The sequence below is a fragment of the Ambystoma mexicanum genome, chromosome 10, assembly GCF_040938575.1.
Source record: "Ambystoma mexicanum isolate Mex_15411 chromosome 10, UKY_AmexF1_1, whole genome shotgun sequence".
NCBI classification, from domain to species: domain Eukaryota; kingdom Metazoa; phylum Chordata; class Amphibia; order Caudata; family Ambystomatidae; genus Ambystoma; species Ambystoma mexicanum.
The window spans coordinates 1,392,677,257-1,392,698,198 of NC_090932.1; positions in this window are offsets into that span (position 1 = coordinate 1,392,677,257).

The following is a 20,942-nucleotide window of genomic DNA, read 5'->3' on the forward strand; positions in this document are numbered from 1 at the left end:
TATAGCCCTGGTTAGCGCTTTTGCCACTTGTGAATAAAGAAATGTATTACCACAATGTGTTTTGATTCAACATACATTTTAATATATTATTTCTTCATTAGGTCAGAAAGTGCTAGTCAAATCACAATATTTTTGCTGTTTGATGCTGTCCTTTTTGATTTAGCCTGATAGTTCCAACTGTCCAATGGTTGGTTCATAAGTGACTTGTGGGTGAATTGTTCCTTCCTTTTAGAGAGAGCTTTTTGTTCCAATCTGAGTTTAAAGTTAAATGTTCAAAGCAGTTCGGTTGTTAATTTTCAAAAGTAATTCCATTGAAGACTAATTGTGTTTCCTTTATGTTTTACTTGGGGATAGCGTGATGCTTGGTGGTTGCAGTTTTGTAGGTCCCAGTTGCCTCACTGGGATACTTGCGAAAAGCGTAGTGCTTGGTAGTTGCAGTTTTGTCAGTCCCTGTTAACTCACTGGGGCATTTTGTTTCTATTTCCTGCTTTTTGTTCCAATCTCAGTTTTAAGTGTAATGTTCAAAGCAATCCCTACCTTCCCCTCTCCAATATTCTTCCTGTCTAACCTCTTTGCTCTCTCAAGCAAGGCTCGAAACCGTGTGGTCCTCATTGATTGTGACATCTTACTGCAACAATTCATCACTACCTGTGATGAATCAACTTCTGGGGTACCAGTGGTACAGGGGTGAATATCGGTTTCTAAACCATCAATCAGCCCCACACCTTTAATTCACCAGAAGGAATATGAACAGATTGGAATAACAAGTAAATTATAAACCTCCTTGTCCAATTTTGGTAACATGGACGCAACAGCAGGCTTATCTCTGAAAGGTTGTGGATCGTTGGTTAGTTGCAAAACTGTGAAAATACAATTATTACCTAATGATAGAAGGGATTGTCCAGTGAAGGTTGTATACAAATATCTACTTTGTTGTTATCACAAAAGACAGTTCTAGCACACTGCAAAATACAACTCAACCTGTAAAGGAATGCAGAGGACAGACAGTTTCATAGATGAAAATGGGATGCACTCTGGATACTGACAGGAGGGTAGTCAGTATATTAAATAATCACAATAGTTCAAGGATACTTGGTTTCAACACAAAGGGAGAAATGGGTCTTACATGCTCTAGGGGCCTTCTGGGAAGGACCAGGGGGACAGAACAACAATGTTTTTATTTGTTTATTTGTACATGGTTTATCACAAACCTTTACAAAATTATCACCAAACAAAACGAGAACATTAAAATCTTGGGGAAATAATACTCACAAAATGTAAACAGTTCATAATATAACATACACATAAAAAAGTTTGAACATTAAAATCGAACAAAATAAAGAAACATCCTAACCCAATAATAAATTAACTTAATTCACAAATTATTTTTAAAAAGGAAATAACACGCATGATCAAACTGGGCGAATAACCATTTCTCATCTTATACCAAATGTATTTAGGGTCAGTACATAAAATATTATCAAAAAATTCCAAAAAGTATTCAGTACGTTGATTGATCAACGAAGGACATCTTACCATGATGTGTTCAAAAGTCTCCTCAGTTTCCAGAACCATACAAAATCTACACCATTTTTTATCATCCACAGGATTTCTTATATTTAGAATAAAATATGTGCGCAAAACATTCAACCTGAACCTCATAAAACTATTTCTGAAAGTCCTTGACGGATATTTTATCAGATAGTGCTCTATAACTGGCAAAAATTTCCAAAAGGAATGAACATGGTTATACAATTTCGAAGAAAAAACTTTACTTTTAGTCAGTGACCAGTCCATTCCATAGATAATCTGTTTTGCATCTATTAGGCTTGTAAATAGCGGTACACTTGGCAATCCCTATCTCTTCCATCATCCTTTCCATTTCATTGTTTAAAGAAATCATAAAAGGGCATGTTAAATCAAGTCCTGCTTCAACATAAAAGTTAGAAATCCCAAGTGCTTTACATTTTCTCCACAGCCTCAGTCTCTTAACTGCCACCACCGCGTGGAGAGATTGCAGCCCCCGTTCATACCTCACTACTTCAATAGGGATACACTTGGGCAGAAAGAATAACAGCCCCCTCCATATAATACCTTCCAATGATTTTAAAAAAAACGAAATGTCAAATGGACAGATCTCTAAACCATAAGTTATCCTGGGGACCACTTTTCTTAAATAAAACTCCCTTATGGGAATCAAAGTGAAGCCTCCAAATTTCTTTTCAAGGATTCTCATCAGTCTAAGAGCAACTTCTGCTTTGGTCCTGAGTTGATTTTTAAATAATGTAACAGATTCAAAACCAGTAAAGCAGTATCCCAAGTATTTCAAGGCTTTCTCAGACCTAATATGTTTGCCCTCACAGAACCAGGTAAATGAATCCTGCTTCTTGTTTGCACGTCCCATACGTATTATAATTGTCTTAGCCGGATTCATTTTCAAGTATAAGTTACTTACAAACAGTTCAAAAACCTTAATTAAATGCTGAAGACCCACCTTTGTATTGTCCAGGAGTAATAAATCATCAGCATAGGCCAACCAAGAGATGGCCCTTCCATTCAACTTAGGAGACACCAGACCCCCCTTCTGAAAAACAAGATGAGCACCGCTAACATAGAGATTAAAAATCGTTGGGGCCAACATGCAGCCTTGACGTAGCCCATTAATGGTAGAAATCTGGGAAGAGAGATCACCCATTGAATTCATATGTATGACTAAACTAGTGTCCGTATATAACTCAATCATAATATCCAGAAGGTGATTTGGGATATTTAAGGATTTTAATTTGTACCACAAAGTAGGTCTATCAACTAGGTCAAATGCATTACTAAGATCCATCGATGCCACAAAAGTGGATCGCGAGCCCCCAATCAGGGTTTTGCTTTGCAGGCATCTAAGGACTAATCCACCACAGTCCGTACCACAATTTTTCCTAAAACCCAGTTGGTTAATACTAAGGATCTGATTGTCCTCCATCCATTTCTGTACATCAAGCAATACCAGAGATGAAAAGATTTTAGACTCAGAGTCTGCAATGGCTATAGGTCGATAATTACAGGGCATCAATCTGGAGCCCTTTTTGAATACGGGAATCCCTACCGACACCCTCCAGGATTGTGGGATAGTTTTAGAAATGCACACATCTTTAAATAGTATACATAGTATTTTTGCCCATGCGAGGGGGTTAGATTTTAATACCTTATTCGTGAGGTTATTAAGGCCAGGTGCACCCGTATTTCTGGATTTAATTATCAGACTTCTGATTAAATCTACCTCACAAGACAATGACCAGGAAGTGGAAGACTCGGCACAAGGTGAAGAGCATCGACGATTTAACTTATAAACCTTAGCAAAATGACCGGCCCAGGATGCTTCAGGAATGGGATTTAGCATATCAGCGATTTGAGTCAAATCGACATTATTGATCAATTGCCAACATTTTTTAGATGAGGCCCCTCTCATGGCCCCCAACATCCTTTCACCATCGTGTTGAGCCATAATACCTCTGTGGCTAATCAGCCAATTTTTAAAGGATTGCTTTAGTTGTCTAATTCTATCCCCAATACCAGACTCTAGCAAACACAGTTTCTGCAATTTGCGGAGCTCTCTATTAAGCTCTCTTTTTCTCTCGTAAACTTCTGTGTCCATAGAGTGCTTATAATAAGTTGATTGGTCAACTCTACCAGACATTTTTTTCCGAGAGATGCTTAATTTTAGATCTTATTGTGTTCTCAAACTCTTTTACTGAGAACATACACAAGCGTTGTTCCAACTTGGTTTTTTCATATTCCGCAATCATGTTTAAAGTAAATTTCGTAGTTGAATTAAATGTCCAGTTTAATCTTCTCTTTGCAGTGTTTACCACCATTTCTTTGTTGTACATCTTAGGGGTCTTCACACTGATTTTAAATTCCAACTCTACCATCAACATACAATGGTCACTTGTGTTAGCGGTTTTCACTTCGAAATTTAACATGGCGAAAATTAATTTGGCAGTTAAGAATATATAGTCTATAATAGACCCGCTCCCCCTTGCGTACCAGGTATGGTAATTGTTTGAGATCAATTTAAGCCCCCACAGATTGGCAAAACAAAGCCATAAAAAACCTTTTAGCTTCGCGCTGCCGCTACTGCAGGTAGCTATCTTAAGATACAGCATTTCTCCTGATAGCTTATCCACACTACAATCGGCATTTAGGTCACCTGCTATGGTAATTTCCCCATATTTATTCTCCATGCACCACTTATCAATAAGTTTCCCCAAGTTTCAGCTCAATTTCCAACTCGTGGTCTGAGTATTCGTTAGCATTCCAGTAAACGTTTATCACCAATAGGGGAAAGCTCGGCTCAAAATTTCCCACCATATAAGCAGCAATAAGGAACGATTGACCTTGTTTCCATTTATTTAGTGTTAACAATCCCGAGGATTCTTTGGTGGCCGTGAGCAAACCCCCTTTGGGTCTACCCCTCGGTCCTTTAGTAGCTCATAGGTCTTTCACAACAAAGCCTTCCCAACCCACCCGTGCGGTTAACCATGTTTCCTGTAGTAAGATTAAATCAAAAGACTGTAACTCGTTAATAAGAGACTTGTTATTAAAGAGATTGAAATTACCCCGAGTATTCCAACATATCAGCTTCAAATTGTGAGTGGTAACTAAGCAGGTTTACCAAGTTCTTTTAGATTATTAATAGCATCTCTCAAGGACAAAGCCAGCCATCTCCAATCTTGTTTCTCTGACGTCTCTTCTGATCTGTGGAAAGAAGGAGGTATGACCTGCCCATTACTGTCCTGAGCTGTTAACCCACCTCTCTCTGGTGCGTTTAACAAATTAGATTGATCTTTAAAGGCGAAAAGGTCAAAGCCCAAACGTTGAAGTGATTCAACCTCCTTCAATAACATTGATCTAACCAAGGGCGATGGAATTACCAATCTTACAAAATCAAGCCTTTCCTTGTGTATAAAATCCACAAGGTGGATATCGGCCGAGGTGATAAGTTTTAGTTCAGGTATTGCAGAAAATAAAGATAAAATGTAAGGTCTGTTCAAAGGCTGATTTCTTTCATCTTTAAATACGGAACACAAAATCAGACCTGGTAGATTCGGAAACACTGGGGGTCTGAGCTCATCTGCATATTTTGTATCATACAAAACATTTTCATTGCACTCCTTTACCTCACCCCTAACATAGGCTCGGTAAGCCAGTTCATTCATCTCATTGCCCAAAGTTCCTTTGTCTTCTTTATGCCCCCTGACCAAACAATCTTTGTTCCTTAATGTTTTATTTTCTTCCAACATCTCATTCACATTTCTCAATAATTCACCCACAAGACCATGTTCATTGACCTTCAAATCCTTGCCTGGATCCATTGAATCGTTAGGCAAGGTTACATCGTCCGTGGCCTTAGCCTTGAGAGTATCAGTACATACTCTTGTTCCTGTATCCTTGGTACCACAACTTTTAGCAATTGATCCGTTATTCTCTCTTTTTCTTTCAGCCTTAGATTTTAATTCATCAATTCCTGCACATTTCTAAGAATATCCTCCACCTTAGCCTGAGATTCACTGGGTTTGGGGATATGTATACCATCTTTGCCCTCCTGTGACATAACGCACTTATCATTATCCCTCCAGGTATCTCTGCTTACCATAAGATTACTAAATGAAAAGGTATTTCCAGTAAGTGGGTCTTTATGGTATAGACCCGTATTTACAGATTGTACAATAGGTCTTGTGCGTGGCTTAAGAGAGCACCCCACGTCTTTTAGAGGAACGTGAGTTTTTTCTTGCTCAATAACCATAGCCTTTATACCTTTAGTGAGAACCTCCTTTGTCAACTGAGGGACCAAAACCTGCACCGAATTCCCCACAGATCCTTTGAATATCTTAAAGATATCATTCAGACCCTTTTCCAGTACGCTTGAATTCTCTACAGCAGAAGCCCCTTTTTTTTCTTTTTCATAATGTCATACATTCCATTCGTCCCATCCTCATATTCATTCAAAGGCTCTTGCATAGCCGGGGCATTCTCATTTACTACAGCATTAGATTCCGAATCAATTTTTTGAGATGCCACATAGATCACGGCATCCAAGGCATCCTCCTCAATCATATGTTTCATATCCAAATCCCTCATAAATTTTCTGGATGTTTTATTTTTTGAGTCTATTTTCTTGGTTTTATTATTATTATTTTTTTTGCTGCTCTGGATTGCGGCCTGGGCATCACCAAACCATCAGCTGTACCGTTAACTTCCGGCAGCACATTCGGCTTAAGGTCACTAGAAACCTGCAGATCTTTTTTTGATGTATTGGCCACTATCTCCGAAAATTTTGGGATTAGCTTTTTATCTTTGGGTGTTGGTTCAATAACCATGCTTGGAGAGATATCATTACTCACCCCAGCTCCATACTTATCCGACTTACATAAGATTTTCAAATCCGCCCCCCAAACAGCCATATCCTCCCTAACAGTTGGCATTATTATATCGGATATGCCTTTAGGCAGTGCCTCAATACATTGAATAACAGGTATAAGTGAAGCCGATAAAGCATTCGGAAAGTTATCAACCGGTTTTACAATTATGGCTAAAAAAGTATTCTGTTTTCATAGTTCTGTCAAAATAGCCGGGTTGAAAATACCTAGCATCATTGACAGATCTTCACCTGGAGGGAAGTCATTTGGACCCCCCATATGGATGTCATAAATGGGGTCCGAAAGAAGATCCTCAGAGATAAAGATAGCTGGCATATTAGTAAGATCTTCCAATTCAGCCACAATATCCCCCTGAGGTGAGTTATTATGAGGGACTTCATTTACATCCTCTCCAAACATAGGTTGAGAAGGGTCCATATTATCGTCCAAGTTCCTTAATTCTGCTCAGCAATCCTGCGCACATTGGAGCAGTTCCTCTTCGTCACTACAAGGAGGCGGAAGAGGAAGCGCTGCCGCTCGTGCCAGGCTAGCTCTACGCGTGCTGACAGCTGTGAAAAAATCCACCCTATGGTCTTTGCGGAGAGCTGTAAGCTTATTTTTCCCCATAATGTGGTATTACACTCCTATTAGGCCAGCCGTATAGATGAATACCACACTGACTATGAACAACAGACTGACCTTGATGTTAACGTAACCCACAAGTACACCAGTCTTTAAACAAACACAATATCCCTTCTCTTTAGAATCAGAGGTCAAGGCTTATTAACGACACATAGCACGTACCAGGATCCTCCACCCCCTCACAACTTCACAGCCAAACAGCTCAACAGCTTACTTAGAGCTTACTTCGTGCGCGCGCGCCGTGCGCGAGAAGCCCTGCTCTAGTAGCTAATTTGCACGCGGCTGCGAGGGCGGGGGGCATGGCCCTAGGTCGCACAGCTTCTGCAACAAAAAAACAAAAAAAAAGACCCACTCAGGACCCCGTCGCTAAGTTCCTTCAAATAGCAATCACAGTAGATCCCAGGGACAGAGCCCAGCCCGACCCAGCCCACTCGAGTACAACCCAGCCCAAAACCCAGCCCACAGGAGAAAAGCAAGACACACAAACAGTAAAGTGACCCAAGCCAGAGAGACAACAACAACGGCTCTCCAAGTTAAGTATATTTACTCTGGTAATGGAAGTCCAAAGTACACAGTCCAGTCAGACGGGTGTTTCGCCGCCAATGAAAAATAGCGCTTCCTCTTGTCCTTACAGGCACCCAAAGATGCAGGGAAAAGAATGAACCGTGGTCCAAATGCGGTCTCCAGCAGCGTATCCAACAGCTCAACAGCTTACTTAGAGCTTACTTCGTGCGCGCGCGCCGTGCGCGAGAAGCCCTGCTCTAGTAGCTAGTTTGCGTGCGGCTGCGAGGGCGGGGGGCATGGCTCTAGGTCGCACAGCTTTCTGGTAATGGAAGTCAAAAGTACACAGTCTAGTCAGATGGGCGTTTTGCCGCCAATGAAAAATAGCGCTTCCTCTTGTCCTTACAGGCACCCAAAGATGCAGGGAAAAGAATGAACCATGGTCCAAATGCGGTCTCCAATCTACCTTGTGCTGTAGATGTTTTTGTTGCTTGACATGGTCGAGTCAACTTCAGGGCACTTTGCAGGCTTCTGGTACAGAGTTCAAGATGGGAGTCAGCTACGAGTATCAGGTGGCAAGACGGTTCAGTGAGCAAAGCTGGATGAACGGCTGCAGGCTGGCCTCCATGGCGGCTCGCGGTCAAGAATTGTTGTCTCAGCACTGTTTGGTGGTTCTGATTCACTGGTCAAGATGTCTCGGTTGTCTTTAAGCGACTGCGGCTTGACAACAGTCAGCGTTGCTGTGGATTGCAGATCGAGTAAATCGACTGGCTCGAAAATGTCCTATAAGGCAGACATTGGTAGATGCTTATCGAGTCACTTCTCCCAGCTTCTTCAATGGGCTTGTGTTGTCCTTTAAGGAGGATGGCCCAAAGCTGAGGAGTGTGTTGCCGGCAGTTGCCTTGTCCTTTGCTGTAGGTTTTGAGACATTCTTGCACTTCCAATCCAGGAAGCTTGCTGCAGAGCCTAACAGGGCATACTGTGTGCTTGCTCTGTCCTGGTTATGGAGGTCCTCTGAGTTGTGGATCTTCCTCTGTTCCCTGGGAGATGTTTAGGGGAGGGATCTTGCTTCTCTCTTTGGAAATCATGGCCTTTCTTCACTGGCAGAAGATGTAAGGCAGACTGTACCTTCAGCCAGGGTCCAGTGATGAGCCATTCTTGCTACTCCTTGCAAAGTCTTCATATTATCTGCCAAAAGTGTGCCACAGTGTTTGTTGCAGGCTAAGCCCATTTTAATAAACCAATCCTGGGGTCCCCACCAACAATATCCTGTACGCATGAGGTCATTCCCAAAGTGATTTGCAACAGGAAGGTAATGGGGTGAAAATATGTGATACTAAGTCCCATCCTTCTTCCTGTCTGTTGCTTAACAAAGAGTCTCTCTTAGGGTTAATGGATATCTCTATTGTTGCTGTTTAAAGCCACAGGTCTCCCTTGAATTAGCAGTGAGACCATACCCTCTGGGTCCTGCAAACCATATTCTCTTACCTGATAAATAGGGTCCCCCTACCGGGGAGGGTTACAGTAGACAAGCAGGGCCAGATATGACAGTTCACTGTCAATGACACTTAGGGCGGGAGCTGGCTACAGGTTGACACAGCTACATATGAAAGGTTGTTGGGGTTTCCTGTCTCCTTTGTTAACCTCAGCAGCCAGGCCCCATGGGCCTGTTGGAAGTACAATCTATTAGTATGTTAATCGCTGCCGCCAGCTGCACGGCCTAACAAAAGTGCAGGGCGGATCAATGGAGCCATTGTTAGTAAATCAGGCTGGCTATGGCAGGGGTAATCTTGGACCTCCCCCTTCCTGGAGAGAACATATTGTACTCCTACCTGTAATATCCCAACTAAACTGTGTCCACCCAGAGTACAAAGTCAAACTTCTTACTGCACCTCCTCAGAGGAACTCTGCCTTTCCTCTCCTTCTCCCAAGCTATGGTTCTCTATAGGGTGGACTATTGCAACAGCCTCTTTCTTAATCTACCTGCCACTATTCACCACCCTTTGCAACTTATCCAGAACAGGACTGCGAGACTTGTCGTTCGCCTCAAGCCCTGGGATCGTATCTCTCCAGCTCTGATATCTCTCCTTTTTCTCCCAGTGGATGCAATGATTACATTCAAAACCCTCTGCATTGTTCACAATGCTTTTTGGGGCCTGGGTCCAACATACCTTCAGCTATCCCTCCGCAAATACCTCCCATCTCGGCTCTCCGCTCCTCTACCTCTAACTCCCTCAGGGTCAGTCGTTTCTCTAAGAAACAAGCTGGGGGTAGATCTCTGACTTCGGCTGGGGCCTCCGTCTGGAAAAGCCTCCCTGACACTCTAAAACTTGAGGAGAACCATGTCTGGTTCCGGAAGCATCTCAAGACCTTCCTGTTTGCTTCTGCCTTCGCCCCCTCTCCCCCCTATTGAATCTGTTCTCCTTCGGCACTGTGCAACTGGCCACCCTCTTTCCTGCGGGCCCAGGTACCTGCTCACCATGCCACCATCACGCACTGCCTCCGGGCCACCCCTTGCACTGGGTTCTGTATCTGTACCCATACAGTCCCCCCCCTTTTCTTCATGCACTTATCAGACCTACGCAGCCTACTGTCTTAAATCCAGCACTTGCCACTTGCTGGCTGCACTACAATTGTTTGTTGCCTTTATTGTTTATTAATGTAGTTATTTATTATTATTTATCTGTTTTTCTCCTTGCTACGCACTCTCCTTTTCTCCCCCCTTCCATGCACTTCTTCTCCTCCCCCTCTCCCATGCACTTGCGCATTCCCAATGTCACTGGACCTAGTAAGATTGTTGTTTTTGTTCCCCCCTGTTCCCTTTCCCTTGCCTTGTCGCACTCTGAAACACCTCTGTATGAGCGCGTTAGCAATAAAATATCAATATCATACACAGGTCTATGCATTTGTCATGGTGTGAGCATAGGAAAAAGTGTGGATTAGTCCCACCCAGGCAAACGCACATCCACCATGCGGATGGTAGAATTCCTCACACTACCACTTCTTCTGTTGCTCGTATTAACCTTCTCATTATTCTCAAATATCATCCATTTCTTAATCACCACTCTACGAAAACTCTAATCTGCACCATTCTGTTTGGCAAAGCCAATTAGCCGTGTGCCTACTCCTTGGCTTTCCTCTCTACTCCTTCCTCCTACTAGATAAAGCCCTCAACTTTATGACCCACACTCTCTGCAACCTTCCCAGATCCTCCCCACCTCTATCTAACAACACCACACTGGTTGGCTCTCCATGCACAACCGTTCCCTTTTCAAGTTTCTTGCCCCCAAGTGCCACCTCTCACTTCCACTCTTTCTCCATGCTCACCCCACTCCATGGGAACTTTCAGCCGATTAAAATGAAAGCCAGTCCCACGGTGGATCTCTTCAGAGATCAGATTAAACTTCACGTACTTGCCAAGGAGGCATCTCCATCTCCACCGACTCCCCCATCCTCCATGTCTGACCCCACTGTTCCCTCCAGTGCTGTGTAATAATTTATTGTTGTGGATTTGACAGTGCTCCTCTTTACTTTGAAGCACATGCGCTCTAGGATAATATTTTTGTTTTGTTTTGTCCCTGTCTATGTCACACTCAGTTCACACTTGCCACTTCCTCCCATCTTTGTTCTATTGTGCACACACACTTCTGGGGAATGCCTCTGCGATCTGTACATATGTTTCTGAAAGTCATTTCTGATCAAAATTGGAATCCCTGTTCTTCAAACAAAAACAAAAAGAAATAGGGTCGAGTGTGGCTCAAAAGAGGAAAGAAAGCTAAGAAAAATCCCCCTTGGGGATTCTCAAATCCCCTTTTCTGATTTGTGACCATCCTATACTGCGTAAAGTAAGAACAAAAAATGATCATCCTGTGAAAGCCCCAGGGGCCTTACCTTGCTCATGATGCCTAGGGCCTGCAACGAAAAGGAGAAACCACCAGCCAAAAGCCTTGGTGGCCTTTGGTACTCCAAGAAGACAGAACAATGTGGCCCACCCTCTCCTGGCCTTCACTGTTGCGCAAGAGAAAATAAAAGACGAAGGAAAGAAACACTTGTCTGCCTATAATGCACCATGCAGGTGAGCATGTTAATTTAAAGAGACTGCTATACCTGGGTTTTACAGCTCACTTAATCGCAGCCCCAGTGCCAGCAAGAAAGAGAGAATCCCCTGTCTGCTCACAATGGGAAGCTAACAATTTCCTGGTGCCCAACCTGCAGTGGTTGGTGGAGCTGGTGAGGATGAAACAGTCCCAGCAAGTTTCTGTTTTCCTGTCCAGGGATATAAATATATGAATATATCCAGGTCCAGTGTTCTGCACTGCTGAAGCCAGTTCCGGCCACTTAGTGTATATACTAAGTACTTAAAACTGAGGATTTTGGACATACTACCACTTGAGTTAACAGAAAGTAGAGCATAACCCCCAGAGAGAGAAGGTGCTGATGACCCAGGCCTTGGTGCCTCAGCTGTGCCACCTAAGAAAATAAACCAAAATGACGAACCCACAGCAATGCTAGGCAGTTAATTATCTGGCAAAATAACCATATGACATAAGTTGATTGTGAATAATTTTACTCTAAACCAGGGTAATTTTTTACACACCCTGGTGATATCCAGCCCACAGGTACAATTGCTTTCCTGTTGGGCTTCTGTTCTTTCATTAATTGTTTTTCTGCATAATATCCTATTTCATTTCTCTGACGGAATTATAAGGTACACATGATGAATGTTATGCTCTATGTTTCTGTTTCATTTTTTTGCTATGTCTTTTAAATGTTTTATTAGCATTAGCTTCAAAGGAAGCTTTTTACCAGTTACAATTTAAATTCAAAAAATGAAAAGCAAAAAGGAAGAAGAAAAGAAAAAGAAAAAACATACAATACAACCATTTCTACCCATTAATACAGCAAGAAAAAAAAGAGGAAGATAAGAAAAGAGCAAAAGAAGGAAAAGAGTCTGCAACCGAACAGAATTAGCAGCTCCTGCTGTCGAATTATAAAGAGGTAAACTTCATTGTCACATTTCTCCTTCAAGCATTTTGAAAATGATTGATACCATCTCTAACAAGGCAAAAGTTACAGATAGCCTTGAGCTGGTTTCTGCTCTAGGGAGAGTTCCAGGGAGAGGTGAGAAGTGAGTGTTTGTTTGGCACATTGGGCATTGCGCTAAGCCCGCAGGTTGGGCCCAGGGTATAATCGCTCTTCTACGACCTTCATTCGCTCACCTCAGACTCCCACACCTTATTGGTGTGTGTGGGCATTCTTTTGATTCTGCATCTGCTGTCTATAGCTACACACTAGATGGGCAGACTGGCATGAAGGCTGGAACTCCTGAGTATCTAGCCCTACAGTCCAGTGTGGAATCAGTGGGGATAAGTAGTGAGCCATCCGTCAGTTTGTCTCATGTTTTGAAATTATGCTTCCAATGTATTCAAATGTATTCCTGTTGTTGTAATGTGAAGCGCGTTGGTGTAAAGCACTGTATACATTTAATAAATACAAATACATATACAAATATGGAAGATGTCAGTTCTACCCAATGGCATGTAGTTAAAGACAGAATAATGCCAGAGTTTCATCAATGTAGAAACGTATATGATTTCGGTATATGGCTGGAATTATTGGATAAAACTGCGCAACAAGTACTCCCTGTCAAGATAGATACTGCATGTGAGGCAGACCTGCATTTGAATGTTGGCATGGCAAATAAGAGCCCGCAAACCTCTCAGCAGGAGCGTGGCAATCTGGCAAGTATAGTTAATAATCAATCTCAGATGGCCGACCTGACCAAGTATAATTCAGGTTCTGAGGATAAAGCCTGACAGGCCGAGTTGGATACCTTGATGATGGCTAAACTCCTGAAGGCAGAACATGCATGTTAAACAGCAGCACTTCCATCCCATGGCGCCATCTGTGCTTGCTGTAGCTGAAGGGCAAGTTCAATTACTGGCAGCTGGGCTTCCCGCCCTAGCTGAGGAACCAAGATTGCCATTGTTATCGGGTGACCAATGCAGTGGTAGAAGTGTAGCAAAAAAAGTAGTGGCACTGTGACCCCAGCGGGGATAGAGTGGAAAGGAAGGGAGCAAGTGCAACACATGTTTCAAGGGTTGCAGCCTTGCTGGTTGACAGCCAATTGAGTCTAAACAGATTTCAGTTTAGCTGTAACTGCTATCAGGTGGTGAAGTGGAGAAGTGTGCTTTAACTTCAGGAATAACAGGTCCGGAATGGTGGAAACGCTTGCAAAACGTATTGGAACTGTTAACTCTAAAGAAGAAAAGTAGTGGAACGCCTCTCCCCGACCGTTCCCGCTCACTTCGACCACTGGACCAATGAGATGACATTAAAACTAAATCTAGTTCCATTATGAGTCTACGAAAAGCCAAAACACAGAGGCCCCCAATTGCTGGTAAGTCCCTAAGAGAAAACGTTTATTATTTCTAATGTCATGTCACCAGTAGGATTTGACCGCAAGGAAGACCTCCGAAACAAGGTCATGGCTTGGCTTCAGCAAATGACTGGACCAGGAATTGAAAGAATTGTGGATTTCAAGGTCCTGCAGAGGATTAGGATTGACCAATGGTGCACACATGCTTACAGGGACTGTATACTGGTCGGCTGTGGTCATAGTAACCTTCCTCTTTTTTTAGCTAATTACGTTACTAACATGCCATCTGATGTGAAGCTGGTTCTGGATTGTGTCTAAGTGCCATTGTAAGATGCTCTATGATAATAAGATTGATCTGTAGAGAGTGGTTTCCTTTGCCGCACCTTGTTCGGTTTTTAGATCATTTGATTATTGTGCTGCTTGTTGATGGCTGTACTTTTAGGTGATTTTATTTCTTGGGCATGTGTTGATATTTAGTGAAGGTTCACTGGTGCCTGAGCCCACCTATTTCTATGCATGACTGTTACTTGCCATTGTTATTTTGTTATTTATTGTTGTATTTGTTCTTTTATTTTTTTTAGCGCCCTGATGCCCATGGGCTAGTACAGCGCTATATAAATATATAAACATAAACAACGTCCAAACCAGGAAGCAGTTACTGCAGAGGCAATGTAAGCACACTTACGGTTTTCCGTTTTCATTTGTGGGTGCTCTATTTGTTTATTGTTGCTTTAATTTTTACTTTCTTGACAGACTGCAGTTTAATTTCATGTAGGGTAGGATTAGGGCTTTGAATATTGGGACAAAGGTCGAACTTCACTTTTAATTTAAAGCAGAATTAGCCTCAGCAGTTAAAGATGTTTTAATTGCATTTAAGGCTGGGACTTACTGAGCTGGGACGTTATTTGACACTATGTAGAAGCGAGGAGTCTCGAGAGGATAGCTCAGGGGCATCGCTGGCCTTGGAAACAAAAAGACCTCGAGCAAGACAGGTTCGATCCGCGTGTCCGCACTTACAAACCCCCTGCTAAGCGCGATAAATACCCAACTATAAAAAACGAACCATCCATATCATGTATTACTAACATTCTGAACGTTATTTAATACCCGTGCCACGTGTTTGTTATACCTGATATTTGATGGCATATATTCCCAGAAAGACAAGCTAATTAAAGTTATGTATTGGTGGCATTACTATTTAATTCTGCACATGGCTTTTTTTATTTTTTATTTTGTATTATTATAATACAAACAATTAATTGGCTTTCTATACAACATTTACAAAAAACGTCAATCAACTGTACAGCATACTGTGATCAATTCCAAAAGCTCTATTTACAGAGAATGCATGCACATACAAAATACAAGAGCACATTTAAAAAGCATTGTTAAAATCCTAACACAAATTAATTCATCATCACTTATGAGTCAATATACGTAAGTATTTTACTACAGGGATCTCTTTGTCTTGGTACATAATATTTAGATTAAGTTCCTCCCTTTCTTGAATGAACCTTTAATAACAAGCAAACATTTTGTAAAACGACAAATGAACAGCTTACTTTGCACAACCTGCATGTGCGTGCTTTCTTTTTGTGACCTTTCTGGCCCCATTGGTGTCCAAGGTTGTCAACTAAGTTCTTTATTCTTCACCATTGCACAGGCCGAGTTACTCACTGAGGTGAGTTTTAAGTAGACCCTGATCCTTTTTATTATATTTTTGAGGTGCTATCAGATACAATGTTTCTTTTCTACTGGATAACTGCAGCCACAACTGCACAGCCTGTAACCAATTGCAATTTGTAACCACTGTAACCATCATTCGTATGTAACCCAGCGCCCAGTTGCCTTCGGGTTAGAAGCCTTTACAAATGTCAAAATAAATAAATAAAGATATCAAATTATGACTAGACACCTTACATTCTGCCATAGTTGCTAAAGTTAAGGAAAACATGACATACCCTTAACCTACAAATGGTCTTTGATCACTAGAGTTGAGTTGGTAATTCTTTCATTTGTTGAATAAGTAATGTTGGTTATCATCGTCACTTGCCTTGTGTCTTATTGCAATTTGGGCAGCATTTGAAAAGAAGGCCCTTAAGTTCGCTCGTACAATCACTCCAGGCAGAGGCACTCCTCTTCAAGGCATCTCATGTACTGGGAACTTACATATCATTTACATGTTCCTGCCCCACTTAGCGCCTAATTAACTCAGAAGAAGAACTCAGGGAACCCTCAATGAGCTTCTTCACCTTGCTTACACATTGCTGTGACACTCTGTATCCCCATTTGGGGAAGATGTGCTCCTTTTCTTACAAAGGCCTGTCAAAACCGTGCCATGAGGCAAGTCTATTTAGGTGTGATTTTGAGAAATGGGAGACAGTATATGAGAATAATTGGTTTTTTATATAGCGCGCTACATAGAACATAATTTACATACATTGGTACTCATTTATCGACCTCGGAAGGATGAAAAGCGGAGCTGGCTCTGTCAGGAATTGAACCTGGATCTGCAGATCAACGCAACAAGCGCTTAACCCGCTGAGCCATTTTACCGTCAATGAACAATACCGGAAACCCCTCTTTTCGCTGTATTATTACGTTCCTATTCGTGGGTGACTTAGACGGAGCATGCTGTACATCCTGATGGGATCTATGTTGCGCAGGAGGTACGGTACTGGAGTAGCTCAGAGTCCAGACACATAGGAGCAACTTCAGACTATGGCAGCATTGTTTCAAACAGGCAACACTTTCAACCCTACTTGTTTTGGGCACTGGGTTATTGACCTCAAGCGGTATTTCGGAAGTTTCGTATGCAGTCAATATTTCATCATTAGGGCTTGATGTAACTCCTACATATCAGAGGTAATTTCTCAAAACGCATTCCTCCTCCCAAAAGGAGCAGCTAGAACGTTTTGTTTTTATCCTCAACATCCGAAAACAGTCTAACTCGTAAGTGAAGGAAGAACGATGAGCAATGCGCAGTAGTAATAATAATAATAATTTGGCTTTTATATATATAGCGCTACGAACCCTGAGGTATCTGAGCGCTGCTTATTATTACCTGCGGTGCGTGGTGCTCATTTATCGACATCGGAAGGATGAAAGACTGAGTTTGGCCTGCGCTGGGATTCGAACCTGCGTTAGCAGGGTCTGCACAGATGTCAAAGCGAGCGCTCTACTCGCTGTGCCACTTGACTGGGGGACACCAGTGGCACAACCCTTTGACTCTAGCTCTGGGCTTTCTGAGCAGCATTGCGAAAGAAATGGCGTTATTGCCGCTATAAAGCAACGAAACCAGCTCCTGGTATAATAAAACTGTCTGAACCAAGTGTGCCTTCAGGCACTTCATGTATAACTAGTATGTGTGCTGGGCATCTGTTCCTTTCATGCACTGAATTCCTGTTAACAGCAAGCATTGGACAAGCAAACAGTTTCAGCTCTTGTAAAGACATTATTTGATAGGTATTTGCCAGGCACTGCCATAATATGATCACAAACTACTGCCATCTGCCAGCTGTTGCCATTGTATGGCTAATTAGTACCATTACGGCAGTTCCTTGAAAATGGGGATCGCATTCCTACACACAAGACCAAACTATTGACTTTGGCAATCAGAGGCGTTGCTAGGGAGGGGCTAACGGGGCTATAGCCCCTGGTCTTTTGGTTATAGCCCTGGATAGAATCTCAGGAGCTACAAGCAAAAGGCTAGCTAGCCCCCAGTCCTGATAGTTCAGACATTAGCGTAGCCCCGGGTCTTTTCCAGACCTGGCAACACCCCTGTTGGCGATGCTTGTTTTACACTGGGTATACTTATGAAATACAGCGGTACTGATGAAATACTGCATGTTCAGCGTTACTTTGCCGCTTTTATGGTCGTAAAGTTACCACAAGCAGCAATGCTAGATACCCCCTGCGGTTTTCCTGATGGCAATTTCGAGCATCTCGTAATCGTGCATAGGAGGATGACCCTGTGCCATCTTTGTGGCCGCTCACTGTGACGCAAAGTCGGTCTGGCTGTCGTTATTTATTCATAGATGTATTTATTTGTATGACCTAATAAAACAAAGATTCATACAAGTAGGCAATAGTCTCATCCAAACATCAGATAAACAAGGCCCACCATGTTAATAAACACACGACACTCCATTGTGCAAGGCAGATCTGGCCACCTCTTGATTTCTTTCTGCCATAACCCCCTGCTGTCCTTATTATTTGCCTGTTCTTCCACTGCTCTTTCTTGTTCACAACCTTTATTCCTTTCATTTTCGTTAAAATCTAAGTTCAGTTTCCCCACCTTTAAATCCACATTAACAGCAGTTCTCGGTATTCCTCCCCAAGCGTACATTATTTTCAGAACCATCCCAAACTCCTACAACCTATCAGCCTCGGCCTACCAGGCTATGGAAAGGTCATGGTTTTCAAATACCTTTCACAGGTGCCTTCACCTTGCACGCTGGTCATACAATGTCGCCACGCCACCCACTTGTCCTCGCTGTTAAAAAAGGCCCCAACAAATCTTTTGCTGAAGGTCAGCGTGTAGTGGATATCCAAAACGCAGATGTCACACAGATTTAGGCAATTCAATTCATTTGTCCTGGTCGTAACCTCAAGTAATTATAACGTACCCTAGGGCATCTCAGCTCAATCAACCCTATTGGCATTCAAAAAGGCCAACATGGCGGCCATGGTCACCTTTGCCGATTGCTGCAGGAGCTTATTAAATCTGTCATCGATTATTTGAACTGCAGCATCAGTATTCCAAACAATCTCTCTGTAAACACTCATGTGTCTGACCTCAATTAAAATGGCTGCCTTGGTAGCTGTTAAATGTGACCAGTAACTGTGTCCAACTGCTAAACCAGAAGATGAGGAATATATCTGGTGCTCTCTGATGAAGGCGTGTACCCAGCCCCAACTAGGATATTCTTAAAACTAGTTAATTCACATCACTTTCCTTCAATGCAAAATGTCTGCGTTGAACAGGAGGACATCAGAATTGACCAGCCACTATGGAAATACAATTGGCAACACACTGACTCAGAAGACAGTGGCACTGACCGCTTCCATTTTCAGTAAATGTTACAGCCTATATTCATTATGTGCTTTTGGAGGCGGTCTCAAACCTTTGAACAAGGCAATTACAGTCCCATATTTAAGACACATGCCTTAAGTACTGAGAATGTGTTTCTCACAATAAACACACCTCTTCGGTGGACATCTGCTCTCCATCCACACACTTTAGAACGCAGCTACGACTATGACAAATTTAGTCTAGCTGGTTACATAACCGCTTCACACTGAAACACTACAGTTGCCACAACACCTCTGCCATTGGACTACAGCGACATCCTATGACAAATTCGGTCTAGCTGGGTACATATCAAGTGTCCTGCACCAGCGCTCGGTCAGCGACCTCCCACTGCACCCGGCCACGTGCCTGACCTCTTGGGTTGCTTTCTGGAGCCTAGCCAGCCCTTCAAACTCCTAATCTTAACCAAGTGAACACACACATCTGAGAACTTTCTAATACCTGGAACCCAAGGGCATTCCTACCACAAAGAGCTTTGAAGCCATACAAATGGGAAAAGACGCTAAATAAATGACTTCTATAATACAATATAATACAATAATTATCTGCTCGACAACGATGCTGTGGGTGTCTTAGAAAAGCATTTAAAAAGACAAAGTGCATTGTCTTTCCTCATAAAATGGTTGGTCAGTCTTTGCAAATGAATGCCAGACTCATTGTGTCACAGAGCAGAGGGTTAAGTGGCAGAAATAACTGCATCTTGTGGGTAGAGCTGCCACTTTTTGCTTTTGTGGCACTCCTACGAGGTTAGGTATTTTGGAGGATATGTGTTATATTTTTACACCTTCACTTCTTGTCCTTTTCCATCCATCTACAAGCGACATCAGTGGCAACTCGTGTTTGGGTTTATTAGTTCCATTAAGGACATAGGAACGGTAGTCTGCAAAGCAGCACCGTACCAGGCCACAATGTTCCAATCTCATTCCCCACACAAACATGCAAGCAACACCCGAATATTCACAGCTGCATCCCTAAAAGCCTCATCCACACGCACCCGAACAAACCAACAACCAGCACACCACAGTGTGTCGTGTTATATGGCGACCACCCTTAACCTGGGGATTTCTTTCCACCGCCAATCAAGGAGCCCTGCAATACTCGCTTACGATTTTTAGCACTCACCTTATGGAAGATTCATATAGAGTTAGATAAATCTGCCCCCCTGTACCCACAGCGAGCAAAGAACCAGGCCTGCGGTATAGGAAATATATTTGTATTTATTTGAATGATGAGCCATTAAGATCACACTAAAGCGACATAGGCCACCTGCTTCGTGGCTCACAATTAAACTTCTTGTTACACAAATAAATCAAACAAGTTGGTTGAGAAAAACACAAATCACAATACTTTCCTTTATCACAATTTCACTTCCAGAAATGATCAACACTGGTCAACGGACAAAAGAAATGTACATCTATAGTGCTGTACAATTTAAATTTTCCTGCATGCTTAAAAGGCTAGCAGTTTGGTTTATAGATTGGTACAAATGCAGAGGGCAATTATGATTAGACCCACATGTTTGCTTTAAAATAAACACAGGGTGACTTAGCAATTTGTTTTTCAGACACCCCTCACTTAATGGTCTGTGTTGGGGAATTTAGACACTAAAAATTGGGATGATTTAAGAATTTTAGACTTTAAACCCTCATCCACTTAAAGGCCTATGTTGGGGAAGCTGAACATAAAGATTGGGAGGATTTTTAGGAATTGGGGATTTCACTTAAAGGCCAATTTTGGGGAAGCTTGACCCATAACATTACCCGATTAAATGAAAGTCTATAGTTTTCAGCGCTCACTGACAATGAGCTTTGTTAATTTTGAATTTCAACTAAAATCACTGCATGTTGTGCTCTAAGGGAAATTAATTAAATTGATATTTTTAGTCAAATATGCTAAGGATGTACACCTTTTTGCCCTC